Here is a 16,191-nt window from a genome sequence, read left to right as displayed (position 1 = left end):
AAAGAAGAAATGTACATCCTGACCAATAGGAGTGGCAGGGACAGGCAGTTAGTGTGGGTTTGTGGCAAGGAGGTGGCTGGAGGACCAGTCAGGTGAGGTGGCGGTTGGCAGACCAGGTGGTCCCACATTTGCATGTGGATAAACCAGGAGAAACAGCTGGAGAGCAAGACAGACCACCCAATCCAGTGTCCCAGTGAGGAAAAAGAAAGCCTCAAAATCCCTGGAAGTAAAAACCTGTGGGGGTTGCAGCAGCTGGAGAAACTCCCAGCCTTATAAGGGAGTCTGTTAGAGAGACCCATGAGGTCCTAGAATGTACACAAACCCACCTACCCAGGAATCAGCACCAGAATGACCCAATTAGCTTGTGGGTAGCAGAGGAAGTGACTGAAAGCTGGATGAGAGCTGAGCAAGCAGCATTATGCCCTCTTGGATCCCTCCCCCACAGACAGCATCAAAACTCAGCAACCTGGGTTGTCCCTTTCTTGTGAATACCTAAGGCTCCACCACTCCCAATATAACAGGTTCACTGAGACAAAGAAATATGGCCCAGATGAAAGAACAGATCAAAGCTCCAAAACTAGAACTAAGTGATGAACAGATAGCCAACCTATCAGATGCGCAATTCAAAACACTGGTAATCTGGATGCTCACAGAATTGGTTGAGTATGGTCACAAAATGGAGAAAAAAGTGAAAGCTATGCAAAGTGAAATAAAGGAAAATATACAGGGAACCAACAGGAAAGAGAAGGAAACCAGGACTCAAACAAAGGATTGGGAGCAGAAGGAAGAGATAAAACATTCAGCCAGAACAGCATGAAGAAACAAGAGTTCAAAAAAATGAGGAGAATCTCAGGAATCTCTGGGACAACTTTAAATGTTCCAACATCCAAATCACAGGGGTGCCAGAAGGAGAAGAGAAAGAGCAGTAAATTGAAAACTCATTTGAAGAAATAATGAAGGAGAACTTCCCCAACCTGCCCAAGGAAGTAGACTTCCAGGAGATCCAGGAAGCTCAGAGAGCCCCAAAGAAGTTGGACCCCAGGAAGCACACCCCAAGGCACATCATAGTTACATTACCCAAGATTAAAGATAAGGAGAGAATCTAAAAAGGAGCAAGAGAAAAGGAGACAGTTACCTACAAAGGAGTTCCCATAAGACAATCAGCTGATTTCCCCAAAGAAACCTTGCAGGCAAGAAGGGGCTGGCAAGAAGTATTCAAAGTCATGAAAGACAAGGACCTACACCCAAGATTGCTCTACCCAGCAAAGCTATCATTTAGAATGGAAGGGCAGATAAAGTGCTTCCCAGACAGGGTAAAGTGAAAGGAGTTCATCATCACCAAGCCCTTATTATATGAAATGTTAAAGGGACTTATCTAAGAAAAAGAAGAATAAAACTATGAGCAGTAAAATGACAACAAACTCACAACTGTCAAAACCTAAAACAAAAACAAAAGCAAACTAAGCAAACAACTAGAACAGGAACAGAATCATAGAAATGGAGATCAGAGGGGAGGGGGAGGGGGAAGAATAGGGGGAAAGGTACAGGGAATAAGCAGCATAAATAGTAGGTACAAAATAAGCAGGGAGGGTGGTTAAGAATAGTATAGGAAGTGGAGAAGCCAAAGAACTAATAGGTACAACCCATGGACATGAACTAAGGGGTGGGGGGAATAAAGGGGAGAAAAAAAATGGGACATCTGTAATAGCAAAATCTATAAAATATGTATTAAAGTAATTGATTAAATACCTAAAATTCTATACTTATTAAGGCATAAATCAAATATGAAGGCAAAATAAAGATCTTTTCAGAAATAGAGATATTCAAAAAGTTTGTCTCCCTACCTGAGAAATTTTTTGATGAAATTCTCCAGCAAAATCAAAATTAATGCAAAAGTGAAGATGGCATGTAAGTAGCAGTTGAAAATTAAAGTACAATACAATACAGTTAATGATAGCAGAAATAAAAGATGATATATTAGAAATTGATATTTGGAATATTCTCCTTTGATTATTAAAATGTTAATTACATAGTGTTATATTTTTCTTTTTTGATTAGTTCCAGTATACTCTTTGGTTCTATAATAATGGAACTTTCATATTTATAGGTTTTATGATACTACTTCTGTGCTTTTCCTCTTTTAGGATTTACTCATTCAGTCAACAAATGTTTATTGAGCACCTACTTGTTGGCCAGGAGCTGTTCTTAGCTCTGGGAGTATTCAGTCAACACAACAAAAGTCCCCACACGGACTCACTTTCTGGTGAGAAGACACACAGTAAACACTTAAATATAGAATGTTAAATCATGATAAATGCTATGAAGGAAATTAAATAGAAAAAGAGAATAGAGTGAAAGGAGTGGAGGGAAAGCGTTGCTTTTTTTTTTTATAAAGATTTTATTTATTTATTTTTAGATAGAGGGGAAGGGAGGGAGAAAGAGAGAGAGAAACATCCACTGATGTGCGAGATTACTTGGCATGCACCCTGACCCCCAGACTGAAGCTACAACCCACGCATGTGCCCTTGACCAGGAATTGAACTGGCAACCTTTCACGTTGCAGGACAACACCCAGCCAACTGAGCCACACTTTTTGGAGCAAAGTTTGCTTTTTTAGATAAGTTGGTCAGGGAAGGCACCTCTGGGGAGGTGGCATTGGAGCTGAGATCCAAATCTGAAGTGAGAGAGTGAGCCATTAAGAGCAAAGGAAAAGGCACTGAGGCAAAAACATACATTGCTTGCCCTAGAAAAGGGGAAGTTTAACTTTAGATTTAAGTAGATAAACATTGTATAAATATTATGTCTTGACAAAGGAATTTAATGCTATAGCAAAAAAATGGGAATAGAAAAAAAATAAATGCATTAATTTACAGATTTTTCATAGATGGAAGTCAATAGATATAATATGACATTTATAATTTAAGAAATAGATGACTTCATATAATATTTAAGGACTGGGAGACATAGAAATATCCTCATAAAAGCCAACTAGAACCACTGGGAGGTAAAGGGGCAGAAGCAGGAGGATGTATTATAAGTCACTTATATGCCAAGAATTAAAAAAAAACACAGTCTAGCCCTGACTGGTGTGGCTCAGTTGTTTGGGCATCAAACAACGAAGCAATAGGTCACTGGTTTGATTACTGGTCAGATGACATCCCTGGGCTGTGGGTGCAGTCCCAGCTGGGGTGGGCCCCTATAAGAAGCAATCAATTGAAATTTCTCTCTCACATCGATGTTTCCCTCCCTCTCTTTCTCCAGTAAAATATTCTTAAAAAAGAGTCTAAAGCTGGTAAGTCAGGATAAAAAAAAATGAAAGGATTTTTATTTCATGCTATAATGATAATGAAATAAAGAATTAAAACCAGGGACTATGAACAGAGGTTGTCTCTGTATGTGGACCTGGCAATAAAGGAGAGACTTTCATTTTTAATTTTCTACTCTTCAGTAGTACTTCAGTTCTTTCTGCCTTTTCTTTTTGTTTGGTTTTTTTTTACCTTGCATGCATAACTATAATTTCAAAATAGTTTTAAAATAACATAGAAACTGTTCCAAAAAGCATTTAAAGTAACTTACAAAAACACAAACAATCATAATACTAATAATTAGACAAATTTGGGAAGATCATCACAGAATGTTTGAAGTCCAAATTTAATTTAGACATGAAAAATGAGATGTTGTGATATCTATAAGATTTGTGAGGTGTGTGTGTGTGTGAGAGAGAGAGATGAGAAAATGAAGATGGCAACCCACATTTGAAACACAGGCTGTCTACTTTTTTTAATTGGTCAACATTTTGTGTATGGTTTATAAATTTTAAAAGATGACAACTTCTACCCTGTAAAGATCAAAATCTTTTGTTGACATTTATGTTGTTATATCCGCCAGCAGAGGGAGACATGGCTATAACTCAGCCGCTATACTTTCTCAACCAGCAAGATTTTACCATTTTCCAGGTAAGGAAATGAAACCCAGATCAGCAAGTTAACTTGGGTAAAGTGAGCACCCCTCTCATCTCCCACTCCTAGTTCAGTGCTCTTCCCTCTTTATCTGGGTACTCAAAGGGGGCAGTAGTGCCCTCTCAGAGTTTTGAAAATGTCTAAGGATATTGTCAACTGTCACAGTGAGACAAGGGACATTCATGCCACATGAAGTCTTGTTCTTCACCCCACACAACTTTCAAATGTCCTATCAGATGTGGGTAGAAAACCTATTTGTATAACTGAGCCCAGAAAGAAAACCTTTTATTTTATAAGTAAACACAACTACTTTTACATATACCCTGAATTTTCCAAGAATACAATTATCATGTATATGAAAGGGAGATTTGACTGTTACATTCTGAACTTTTAGCAAGAGTTTTTCATCATTTCAGAAAACCACATCACTGATGTCAACACCATGCTGGGTGTTCAACTCACCACATAACACACCTGTATCACTCTGGGCTTGTAGCTGTCTCATTTACTGTGATTCTGCATTAAGGTGCAAGTTTCTAATTACTTCCTTAAGGCTTCTTGCATAGCCATGTCTGGACATTTATATATTGAAATGCCTACTTCCTTTATTTCTGCTTTATAATATTTGAAGCATTATATCAATTCTATATGAAATGATATTTGAGGAGAAATTATATAATAAATGAATTTCATTTGTGGGTAGAATAATAAAGCAGACATTATACAATATTTGTAATAATAACTTTTGGCAAATAATCACCAAGTAGACTTACAGATTTACTATAATCCCTATCAAAAGTTCAATTTCCTTTTTTGCAGAATGATAAGCTGTTTCTAAAATGTATATAGAAATGCAAAGGACCCCAAATAGGCAAAAAACAATCTTGAAAAAGAAAAATCAAAGTTGGAGGACTCACACCTCCTGATTTCAAAACCTACTACAAAACTACAATACCACGCAAAAAAGTATGGTATTGGCATAAGGACAGACATTTACATCAAATAGAATGGAAGTCAGAGTACAGAAATAAATTCATACATTTATGGTCAATTGATTTTGGGCAAGGTTCCAAGCTCACTTAATGGGGAATGGAGGATCTTTTCAACATGTGATGCTGAGACAACTGGATGTTGACAGGTTCTCTCCTTGACCAAACTCAGGCTGCTCTGAGCCTCAAAGCCTCAACTTTCAGTGTCCACTTTTACTGGGCCTGCATTTCCCAGTTTTACCAGGAATCTTTTAATTTAGAAAGAACCCTCACACACTCCATATCTAATCAAATTCCTTATTCTCCATCATAGGTAATATCTTATCATCCTGGCCTGGCTTCAGGAAGAACCCCCTCCTTTTCCCTGCAGTTTCCTTTTAGTAATTTTCCTATCATTTTTTAAAATAAGTTTTTATTTTTCAATTGTAGTTGGCATACAATATTATATTAGTTTCAGATGTACAGTACAGTTAGACATTTATATAACTTACAAAGTGAAAACCCCAATTAGTCTAGTACCCACTTGGCCCCATACATAGTTATTATAGTATTACTGATTATATTCACTATGATATATTTTACATCCACATGACTACCCTGTAACTATCAATTTGTACATCTTAATCCTTTCATCTTTTTCACCCAGCCTCCCAACCCCCCTACTATCTGGCAACTATCACTCTATTCTCTGTATCTACAATTGTTTATTTGGTTTTTTAGATTCCACATATAAGAAATCATATGGGATTTGTCTTTCTCTGTCTGACATATTTCACTCAGCATAATACCCTATAGGTCCATCCATGTTATTACAAATGGCAAGATTTCATTCCTTTTTATGGCTGAGTAAAATTCCTTTGTATACATATACCACTTCTCCTTTATCTATTTATCTATTGATGGACACTTAGGTTGCTTCTATATCTTGGCTATTATAACTAATGCTGCAATGAGCATATGGATGTATATGTCTTTTCAAATTAGTATTTTGGGTTTCTTTGGATAAATACCCTGAACTGTAATTACTAAGTCCTTATATGTCTGTTGTTACAGACTTTGTTCTAAAGTCTATTTTGTCTGGTTTAAGTATTGCTGCAATAGCTTTTTTGTTGTTGTTGTTACCATTTTCATGAAATATCTTTTCTATCCTTTTACTTACAATCTGTGTGTGTCTTTAGATATGAAGTGAGTCTCTAGCAGGCAGCATATGTAAGGATCTTGTTTTCTTATCCTTTCAGCCACCCTTTGTTTTTTGATTGAAATATTTAATTCATTTACATTTAAAGTTATTACTGATAGATATGTATTTATTGCCATTTTATTTTTCATATTTTTATATTCCTCTTAAAAATCCCTTTAACGCTTCTTCTAATACTTGTTCAATGGTGATGAACTCTTTTAGCTTTTTCTTGTATAGGAAACTCTTAATATGTTCTTCAATTCTAAATGATAGCTCTGCTCAGCAGAGTGATCTTGGTTCTACGTCCTTGTTTTTCATCACTTTGAACATCACTCAATCCCTTCTGGCCTGCAAAGTTTCTGTTGAGAAAACAGCTGACAGTCATATGGGAGCTCTCTTGTGGATGACTAACTGCTTTCCTATGGCTGCTTTTAAGATTTTCTCTTTGTCTTTAACCCTTTGCACTCTAATTGTGATGTGTCTTGGTGTGGGCCTTTTAGGGTTCATCTTATTTGGGATTCTCTGCACTTCCCAGGCCTGTATGTCTATTTTCTTCACCAGGTTAGGAGGGTTCCAGGTCATTGTTTCTTCATATAAGTTTTCAATTCCTTGTTCTCTCTCTTCTCCTTCTAGTACTCCTATGATGTCAATGCTGATATGCTTGATGTTGTCCCAGAAGCCCCTTAAAGCATCAGCATCTTTTTTGGGGAATCTTTTTTCTTCTTGTTACTCTGATTGGGTGTTTTCTGCAACCTATCTTCTAGATTGCTGATTTGATTCTCTGCTTCATCTAAGCTACTATTGATTCCCTCTAATATGTTCTTCACTCCAGTTATTGTATTATTCATTTCTGACTGCTTTTTTATGTCTCTATCCCAATTTTAATGTTTCCTATCTCTGTATTGAACTTTTCACTGAAATCATTGAGCACCTTATAACCAGTGTTTTGAACTTGGCATCTGGTAGATTGCTTGTTCCCATTTCGTTTAGTTGTTTTTCTGGAGTTTTGTTTTGTTCTTTCATTTGGGACATGTTTCTTTGTCTTCTCATTTTGGCTGCCTCCCTGTGCTTGTTTCTATGTATTAAGCAGGACTGCTGCATCTCCCAGACTTGGTAGAGTGGCCTTTTGTAGTAGGTGTCCTTGGTCACCTGAGCTGAGTGCTCCAGGCTTGTCCTTTGTATGGCTTGTGTATGCTTCTTGTTGTAGTTTATCCTTGATTACTCTTTGCACATAAATGGGAGGAATTGGCCCTCTGGTTCATTGGTTGAAAGTATTGGCCCTCACTATAGGGGAGAAACTGTTGTGCACGGGCTGACCCTATGCAGCAGAATTTACTTTAGCAGGGCTCTGGTACTCACTGAGTCTGCCCTTTGGGAGTGTAGCTGTGGAGGTGGTTCGGTGGTACTCTGGTGTAGCATGAAGTTGGCTACCAGGTATTGGTTTGGAGGTCTCTTGGAAGAGGCTCTGATGTAGACTAAGGTCATCTACTGGCTGTTCCCTTACCCAGGGCGGCTTGGTATAAGCTACAGAGTGATCTGTAGATGAACTTGTCCTGCACTTGGAGGCACCTTGAGGAAGCTAAGTTGTATACTGAGGCTGGCTGCTGCTAGTGTGGGGCTCAAGGATGCTTAGCAAGAGGTATGGGCATGCAGAGGCCAGGTGATGCTTATTTCAGGTTTGTGAACCTTTGAGAGACTTCAGAAAAGTCCATAGCATGAGCTAAGACAGGCCATTTGTATGTAAAAGCCCCGGAAGCAGCTTGAGTAAGTCCAATAATCGGGTGGGGGGGGATCACCAGGGTGGGGCAAATGGTGTTAGCTAGGTTGATGGAGAATTAGATTTGGTGCCTCCCTGCACAAGCAGGTTGGGTAAGCTTGGGATCAACAAAGGAACGATGGCCTCTGACAGCACTTCTGTTTGGAAGACAGCTGCCCCTCCAGTCCTTGCCCTGAAGCCATAAAATTTAGTTCCTCCCTGGTGTATGTCCCTGGTGTTTTTTGAGCTGCTGCCCCAGTGCTGGAGCTCACAGACAGTGAATCCATTAGCTAGTAAGTCTATACTTGGACTCTTTAAAAGAAAAGTGTGGGACTCCAGAAGTCCTCCATCTCACTCAACTCTAATCTCCACTGGTTTTTATAGCCAAGAGTTATGGGGACTTCTCTTCCCTGGGCTGGGACCTCTCACTCCTCAAGGGGAACATCTGCAGCTAAGATATCTCTACTGATTTTCAAGTACCACACATGGGTATAGGGCCAGACCAATCTGAATCTTGCCCCTCTTATCAGCTTCAATGTGGCTTCTTCCGTGTATCCTTAGTTGTAGAACATCTGTTCAGATAGACTTTAGGTGGTTGTGTTGTACTTTAGTTGTAATTTTGATGTGGTCGTGGGAGGAGGTGAACACAGTGTTTACCTAATTCACCATCTTGACCAGAAGCTTTTTTTAGTAATTTTCTACCCTCTGACCCCCTCCTTCCTGTTACTTGGTTATAAATCTCCAACTTTTCCCTATTGTGTTTAGAGTTGAGCTCAATCTCTCTCCCCTATTGCAAAACCTTATTGCAGTAGTCTTTTGGATAGTCTTTCTTATCGTCTTTAACAAGCATCAGGATAATTTTTTCTTTGACAGTATTCTCATGCAAAAGCATAAAGTTGGAGCCCTACCTCATACCTATTCAAAAATTCACTCAAAATGGATTAAATATATAAATGTAAGAGTTGAAACTGCAAAACTATTAGAAGAAAGCATAGGTGTAGATATTCATTACCTTGGATTAGGCAACAGTTTTTTTAGCTATGACACCAAAAGCATAAGAAGAAAAGAAAAGTAGGCAAATTGGACTTTGTCAAAAATGTAAAAACTTTTGTGCATCATAGGATACTACCAAGAAAGTGAAAAGACAACCTACAGAATGTGAAGAAAATATTTGCAAATCATATATCTGATAAAGGTTTAGTACCTAGAACATAAAAAGAACTCTTACCACTCAACAATAGAAGACAAACAATCCATTTTTAAAATGGGCAAAGGTTTTGAATAGACATTTTTCCAAAGAAGAAGTACAAATGGCCAATATGCACATGAAAGGATGCTCACCATTATTAGTAGTCAGGAAAAATCAAAGCAAAGCCACAATGTGATACTTATCATTAAAAAATATATAATAATGGCCCTGGCTGGTGTGGCTCAGTGGATTGAATGCTGGCCTGTGACCCAAAGGGTCACTGGTTTGATTCCCAGTCAGGGCACAGGCCTGAGTTGCGGGCCAGGTTCCCGGTAGGGGGTGCATGAGAGGCAACCACACACTGATGTTTCTCTCCCTCTCTTTCTCCCTCCCTTCCCCTCTCTCTGCAAATAAATAAATAAAATCTTTATATATAAAATCTATATAATAATAATAATAATAATAATAATAATAATAATAAGGCCCTGACCAGTGTGGTTCAGTGGGTTGGGTGTCCTTATTGCAAATATCCAAATGGTGTTAGCTAGGTTGATGGAGAATTAGCAAGGACTGTCCTTTGTACATTAGGATGATAGCAAGGACTGGAGGGGCAGCAGTCTCCCAAACAGAAGTGCTGTCAGAGGCCATTGTTCCTTTGTTGATCCCAAGCTTACCCAACCTGCTTGTGCAGGGAGGCACCAAATCTTACATTTATACATTTGGATAGTAGACTATCCAAAAGACTACTGCAATAAGGTTTTGCAATAGTCCTGCAAAGCAAAATGTTGCTGGTTCAATTCCTGGTCAGAGCACATCCTACCCGGGCTTCCATTACTGGATTGCACATATGAGAGGCAACCAATCAATGTTTTTCTCTCACATTGCTGTTTCTCCACCTCTCTTTATCCCTCCCTTTTCCCCTCTCTAAAAATCGATAAATAAAATCTTTAAAATAATAAGGTATTGGCACAGATGTGAAGAAATTGGAACCTTCATACATTGCTGGGGGTTGGGAAATGTAAAATGGTACAACTACTGTGGAAAACAGTTTGGCAGTTCCTCAAACAGTTGAACACAGAGTTAACACAGAACTCAGCAATTCCACTCCTAGCTATACACCTAAGAGAAATGAAAACATATGTTCACACAAACACTTAGACATAAATGTTAACCGGAGCATTATTTAAAACAACCAAAAAGTAGAAGAAACCTTAATGTCTATCAACTGATGAACGAATAAAAAAAATATTACATATTCATACATGGAATATTATTCAGCCATAAAAAAATTAAGTACTGTACATGTTACAATATGGATAAGCCTTGAAAACATAATGATAACTGAAAGAAGCCAGACACAAAAGGCATCATATTGTATGATTCCATTTAAATAAAATGTCCAGAATAGGTAAATCCATAGAGGCAGAAAGTACATTGGTGGTTGCCAAAAATGAATGAAGTGAAAATTTGAAGTTACAGGGTTCCTTTTTAGGGTGATAGAAATGTTCAGCAATTAAGTAATGGTGATAGTTGCACAAGATTTTGAATATAATAAAAACCACTGAAACGTGCATTTCAAAATGGTAAAAATGGTAAATTTTATTTTGTGTGAATTTTATCTGAAATTAAAAAAACAAACCCATTATATATTATATTTTTATGGAAACAGCTATATTTTCCAGGACCAAAATAATTAGAAGAATGGCATAGTTTTACATTTTTTCAAGTCTCTTTGATATCTGATCTAATGGAAAATAACTGCATTCTCATATACCTGCTTTTCTCCCCAGTTCATCTTCTACTTTTTAAAAAAAAAATGCTGATATTAGAGAACTAAGCTGAAGTGTGTTAATATTCCACTTTTATATTTACATGACAAATAGAAAAAAATTCATGAGCCCCCCAAAAAAAAATCCCAACAGGGAAAAGCTTAGAAAACTAAATATGGATCTCAGCGTTAACAGCTGAACAGATAAAGAAATTAAAATGCTTTAATTAAAAAAATCACAAGTGAGCTGTAGCTAGTGTGACTCAGTGAGTTGAGCGTGGTCCTGCAAACTGAAAGGTCACCAGCTAGATTTCCCCTCAGGGCACAAGCCTGGGTTGCCGTCCAGGCCCCCAGCTGAAGGCAAGCAAGAAGCAGCCTATCGATGTTTCTCTTACATATTTCTCTTCTCACATTGATGTTTCTAGCCCTCTCTTTCTCCCTCCCTTCCCCTCTCTCTAAAAATAAATAAAATCTTTTCTGAGGAAATCAGACGTGGATGGTAAAGTGTGTGGAAACTGAAAATTTACAAAATATTTAAAACCTGGAATCACTCACTGTTCAGAAACTACACAACTGGATCATGAGTGGTGGTGAACAGCAGAAAGGGGTCATGAATGAATCTGCATTGTTCTAGCTGCTCCCCATGCCACCCATCTCTGAAGAACACCTGGCATTGATTAGGTATTGAGCTGGGCTGAAGCTGGCAGCAGACCCACTGATGGTAGCCTGCCTATCAGTAGATGCCTTCAACTGGGTTGCAATTTTGATTTGCATCCCAGACATCTGACTGATCTTACTGATGCTGGCACTTGACACTGATTATGCAGACAATCAAATCATTTGGAATGGTGAGTTCATGAGAAGTAATCTGAGCAGATACATCCAAACCCTAGTAGCTTTTCATCTCTGGAGAGCTGGATTCAATGCCACTGAATCCGGTGTTGCCATGTGTCATTGGAAAATGAGACTGTTGCACTGCCATCTGGTGCAGCTTGATCAAATCTGGCAGTGGAATGGCATACTGTCCTTGAATACTATAGGCCTTTAGAGGTGGTCCCTCCAGGTCAGGGTTGAGGCACATGGACAAGGTGGTGTGGGGAAAGCTCGCAGTGTTGTTGCCTATGCTGTACCTGTCCTGACCACATGCAAAGATGACCAGGGATCTGGATGGCTTGGCCTGGTATGGGACGGTTATGCAATAGTGATGGCCCACTCAGTTGACTTGCGGAGCACATCCATTGTCACTTGGTCCTGAGCCCCTGTACTCTCTATGTCCTTGAGCTTGCAACCACATTTGTCAATGAGAGAGTCACACTGACTAATAGGGACCACCAGCCTCGGGACGACTCGGGGTCTACTGGCAGCTGTGCTATTGGTTGTAGAACTGCTGACATCCTCTTCCAGTTTGTCAATGATCATAACAAAGGCCTTGAAGATAGCATCAAAGGGTCCAGTCAAAGTGATAATTCTCTCACGACAATTCCCTTTTGAGATGTTGCACTGTTGTCCTTGCACATCCTCTTAATGGATTCTCTTTTCTTTCTGATAATACTGCTAATTTTCCTTCCATGCATAAATAGCCAGATGGTGAGAGCTGACAATTAATCTTCCTTCAGTCACACTGGTATTCATGTTGAGCAGTGTTTGGGGGAGCTGGGCTTAGAGTGGTCAAGTTTTGGTTACAGGTTGGAGGGGTGGGGAAGGGGTGAAAGCCAAAAACTGCAGGCTGGAGGCGGGGAGGTGAGGGTGTGCAGGGGGTGGGGCAAACAACAGGGGCAGGAGGGAAGGGGAGGGAACTGCCCTGTATTGGTGAAGGAAGAAGGCTAGCGTGGAAGAGGAGGAGGGAGAGGATGGGGGAAGAGCCCTGCCCCCCCCCACCATGGAGTGGGTAGCAGAAGAGGGTGGGAGGTGCTGGGAGAGGGCACAGGTTGAAGTTGCTCCCACTGCTGCCTCTGCAGGTCTGGGCTCATATCTACTTTTGCATTCAGTCTGTTGCTGTATGCTGTTTTTAAATTTATATTTTATCTTTTAAATTTATTTTTTACAGTATATTTTATTGATTATGCTGTTACAGTAGTCCCAATTTTCTTTCCCTTTACCCCCTTTGCCCAGGACCTCCCTTCTCTCCAGGAATTTCCACCTGCCCCCTGCCTTAGTTCATGTCCATGGGTCATCCGCGTAAGTGTTTTGACCTCTCCCTTCCCTATACAATTCTTAACATCCCCCTGTCTATTTTGTTTCTACCAATTATGCTCCTGTCTCCTTTGTCCCTCTTCATGCTCCTAGCTGATAATCCTCGAATGATCCCCATACCTATGATTCTGTTCCTGTTCTAGTTTGTGTAGTTTGTTTTTGTTTTTATTTTTTAGATTTAGTTGTTGATAGTTAGAGTTTCTTGTTATTTTAATGTTCATAGTTTTGATCTTCTTCTTTTTCTTAAATAAGTCCTTTTAACATTTCATAATAATGGCTTGGTGATGATGAACTCCTTTAGGTTTACCTTGTCTGGGAAGCACTTCATCTATGCTTCAATTCTAAATGATAGCTGGATAGAGTAATCTAGGTTGTAGATTCTTGCTTTTCATCACTTTGAATGCTTCTTGCCAGTCCCTTCTAGCCTGCAAAGTTTCTTTTGAGAAATCAGTTGACAGTCTTATGGGTACTCTACTGTAGACAACTAACTTCTTTTCTCTTGCTGCTTTTAAGACTCTCTTTATCTTTAACCTTTGGCATTTTAATTATGATGTGTCTTGGTGTGTTCCTCTTTGGGTCCAGCTTGATTGGGACTCTGTGCTTGTGGGACTTGCATGTCTATTTTCTTTGCCAAATTAGGGAAATTTTCTTTCATTATTTTTTCAAATAGATTTCCAATTTCTTGCTGTCTCTTTTTTCCTTCTGGCATCCCTATGATTCAAATGTTGTACATCTTGAAGTTGACCCAGAGGCGGTTTATACTACCCTCACTTTTTTGCATTCTTTCTTCTTATTGTTCTGATTGGTTGTGTTTTGCTTCCTTATGTTCCAAATCATTGATTTGATTCTTGGCTTCATCCACTCTACTGTTGTTTCCCTGTAAATTTTTCTTCAATTCATGTACCCTTCATTCCTGACTGGATCTTTTTTATGCTGCTGAGGTGCTCACTAAGTTCCTTGAGCATCCCTATAACCAGTGTTTTGAACTCTGTGTCTGAGAGATTGCTTATCTCCCTTTCATTTAGTTCTTTTTCTGGAGTTTTGACCTGTTTTTTCACTTGGGGCATGTTTCTCTGTCTCCTTGTTTTGGCAGCCTCCCTATGTTTGTTTCTAGGTATTAGGTAGAGCTGCTGTGACTCTGTTTCTTGGTAGTGTGACATAATGTAGTAGGTGTTCTATAGGGTCCAATGGCACAGCCTCCCCTATCAGCCAAGTTGGGTACTTGAGGTGCGCCCCCTTTGTGTGGGCTGAATACATTCTCCTCTTGTAGTTTCCTTGGTTGCTGTAGGCAGGCCGATGTAAGGGATTTACCCAGGCCAGTCAGTTTCAAGGATTGGCTTTGACCACAGAGCACAAATCTCTGCCCTCCATGGAGGATCAGCTGTGCAGGGACAGAGTGGTGGTGTTCCAGCATGGTCTGTAGCTGTCCACTGGGTGCGCTGGCCCTCGTATTTCCGGGTGGTGCAGATCAAGGTCAGTCCACACCTGTGTTTTGTCTGCAAGCTATAAAGCACTCTGAGAGGGCTGCTACTTGTGCTGGGCTTGGAGATTCCCAGATGAAGCCAAGCTGTAAAACTAATCTGGCTGCTCCTAGAGCCAAGCCTGGAGCTCACTGAGACCAGCTGTTGTTTGTTTGATAGGATTTAGGAAGCTGTGAAGCATGAGCCAAGACCTGCTATTCATATGGAAAAGCAGCTTGGATAGGCCTGTAAATTGGGTAGGGCGGAGTCTCTGGGGATCTCCAAGGTGAGTTAAACAATGTTAGCCATGTTGATGGAGTCTCAAATAATGGCAGCAACCTGCCAGCTCTATGGCTCTGTGGGGGTATGGCTCAGTAAAGGGACAATGGCCTCTGTTTGCCTTGCTGCCAGACACTTCCGCCTCTCCCAGCATTCCACTGGTGCCCTTCACGCTGTCACCAGGTGCTGGCGCTCAGAGGGAGTGCATCAGAGTAGGTGAGTACGTGTACAGGTTCTTTAAGAAGAACTGTTTGGGGCTCCAGCAGTTTCTTCCATCAACTGAATCCCCACTGTTTTTTTTTTTTTCTTTAAGATTTTATTTATTTATTTTTAGAGAGGGGAATAGAGGAAGAAAGAGAGAGAAACATTGATGTGTGGTTGCATTTTGTGCACCCCCTGCTGGGGACCTGACCTGCAACCTAGGCATGTGCCCTACACTGAGACTCAAACCGATGACCCTTTGATTCATAGGCCAGTACTCAATTTACTGAGCCACACCAGCTAGGTCCTTCCTGGTTTTTGCAGCCAGAAGTAGTGCAAAGTTATCTTCCTGGCTCTGGAACCCTGGGCTGGGGTGCCTGGTGTGGGGCTGAGACTCCTCGGTCCTGAGTTATCCCTTCTGAATTTTTATCCACCCACCACACATGGGTGAGATACCAGCCATTCTGCATCTGTGCCTCTCCTACCAGTCTCAGTAGATGTGTTTTCTTTAATTCCATAATTGTCAGACTTATATTGAACTTGATTTCTGATGGTTCCAAGTGTTGATTGTTCTATATTTTAGTAGTAATTCTGATGTGGTTATTCAAAGAGGTAAGCCATGTTTGTCTAGGCTGCCATCTTGACCTGAAGCCCGACTGTATGTTGTTTTGTTTGAAGATTGTAAAGTAACTGGCCTTAAACAAGTGTGATTGGAGAATAGAACTTCACCTATTAGAATATGTAAAGTTGGATTTAAAAAAATATTGTCCTTTTAGAATATATTATTTTTGTTTATATGTGTGTATTTTAAAAAATGTTCATTTATTGATTTTTTTTTTTGAGAGAAAGAGAAACAGACATCGATTTGTTGTTCCACTGATGTATGCATTCATTGGTTGATTCTTGTATGTTCCCTTACTGGAAATGGAACCCACAACCTTGGTGTTATCATAATGATGGTCTAACCAACTGAGCAACCCAGCTGGGGCCTATATGCGTGTATTTTTAAAAGTCAATGTTGCTCATGTACTCATACCAACTAAAAATCTTTCTTTGGCCTCTGTCAAAAAAAACCTAGTCTCTTTTGTTGTTGTTATTGCTGTTTTCAGGAGGCAATTCCTCTGGTTCACTATCTTTTTTTCCTCCTAACCCTCCATAGCCCACCCCTTTGGTACCTATCAGTTTATTCTCTGTATCTGTGGGACTGTTTCTGTTTT

The 16,191-nt window shown here is 39.8% G+C and overlaps 1 pseudogene; it reads right to left on the bottom strand.

The window, feature by feature from the left end:
- Positions 1-11,471: 11,471 nt before the first annotated feature.
- LOC129062947 (poly(rC)-binding protein 2-like) lies at positions 11,472-15,242 on the bottom strand (annotated as a pseudogene).
- Between the last annotated feature and the right edge of the window lie 949 nt (positions 15,243-16,191).

The sequence above is a fragment of the Pteronotus mesoamericanus genome, unplaced genomic scaffold (genome assembly GCF_021234165.1).
Source record: "Pteronotus mesoamericanus isolate MK-2021 breed Mesoamerican mustached bat unplaced genomic scaffold, CSHL_Meso_final scaffold_85, whole genome shotgun sequence".
NCBI lineage: Eukaryota > Metazoa > Chordata > Mammalia > Chiroptera > Mormoopidae > Pteronotus > Pteronotus mesoamericanus.
This window is presented reverse-complemented; position numbering and strand designations above follow the sequence as displayed.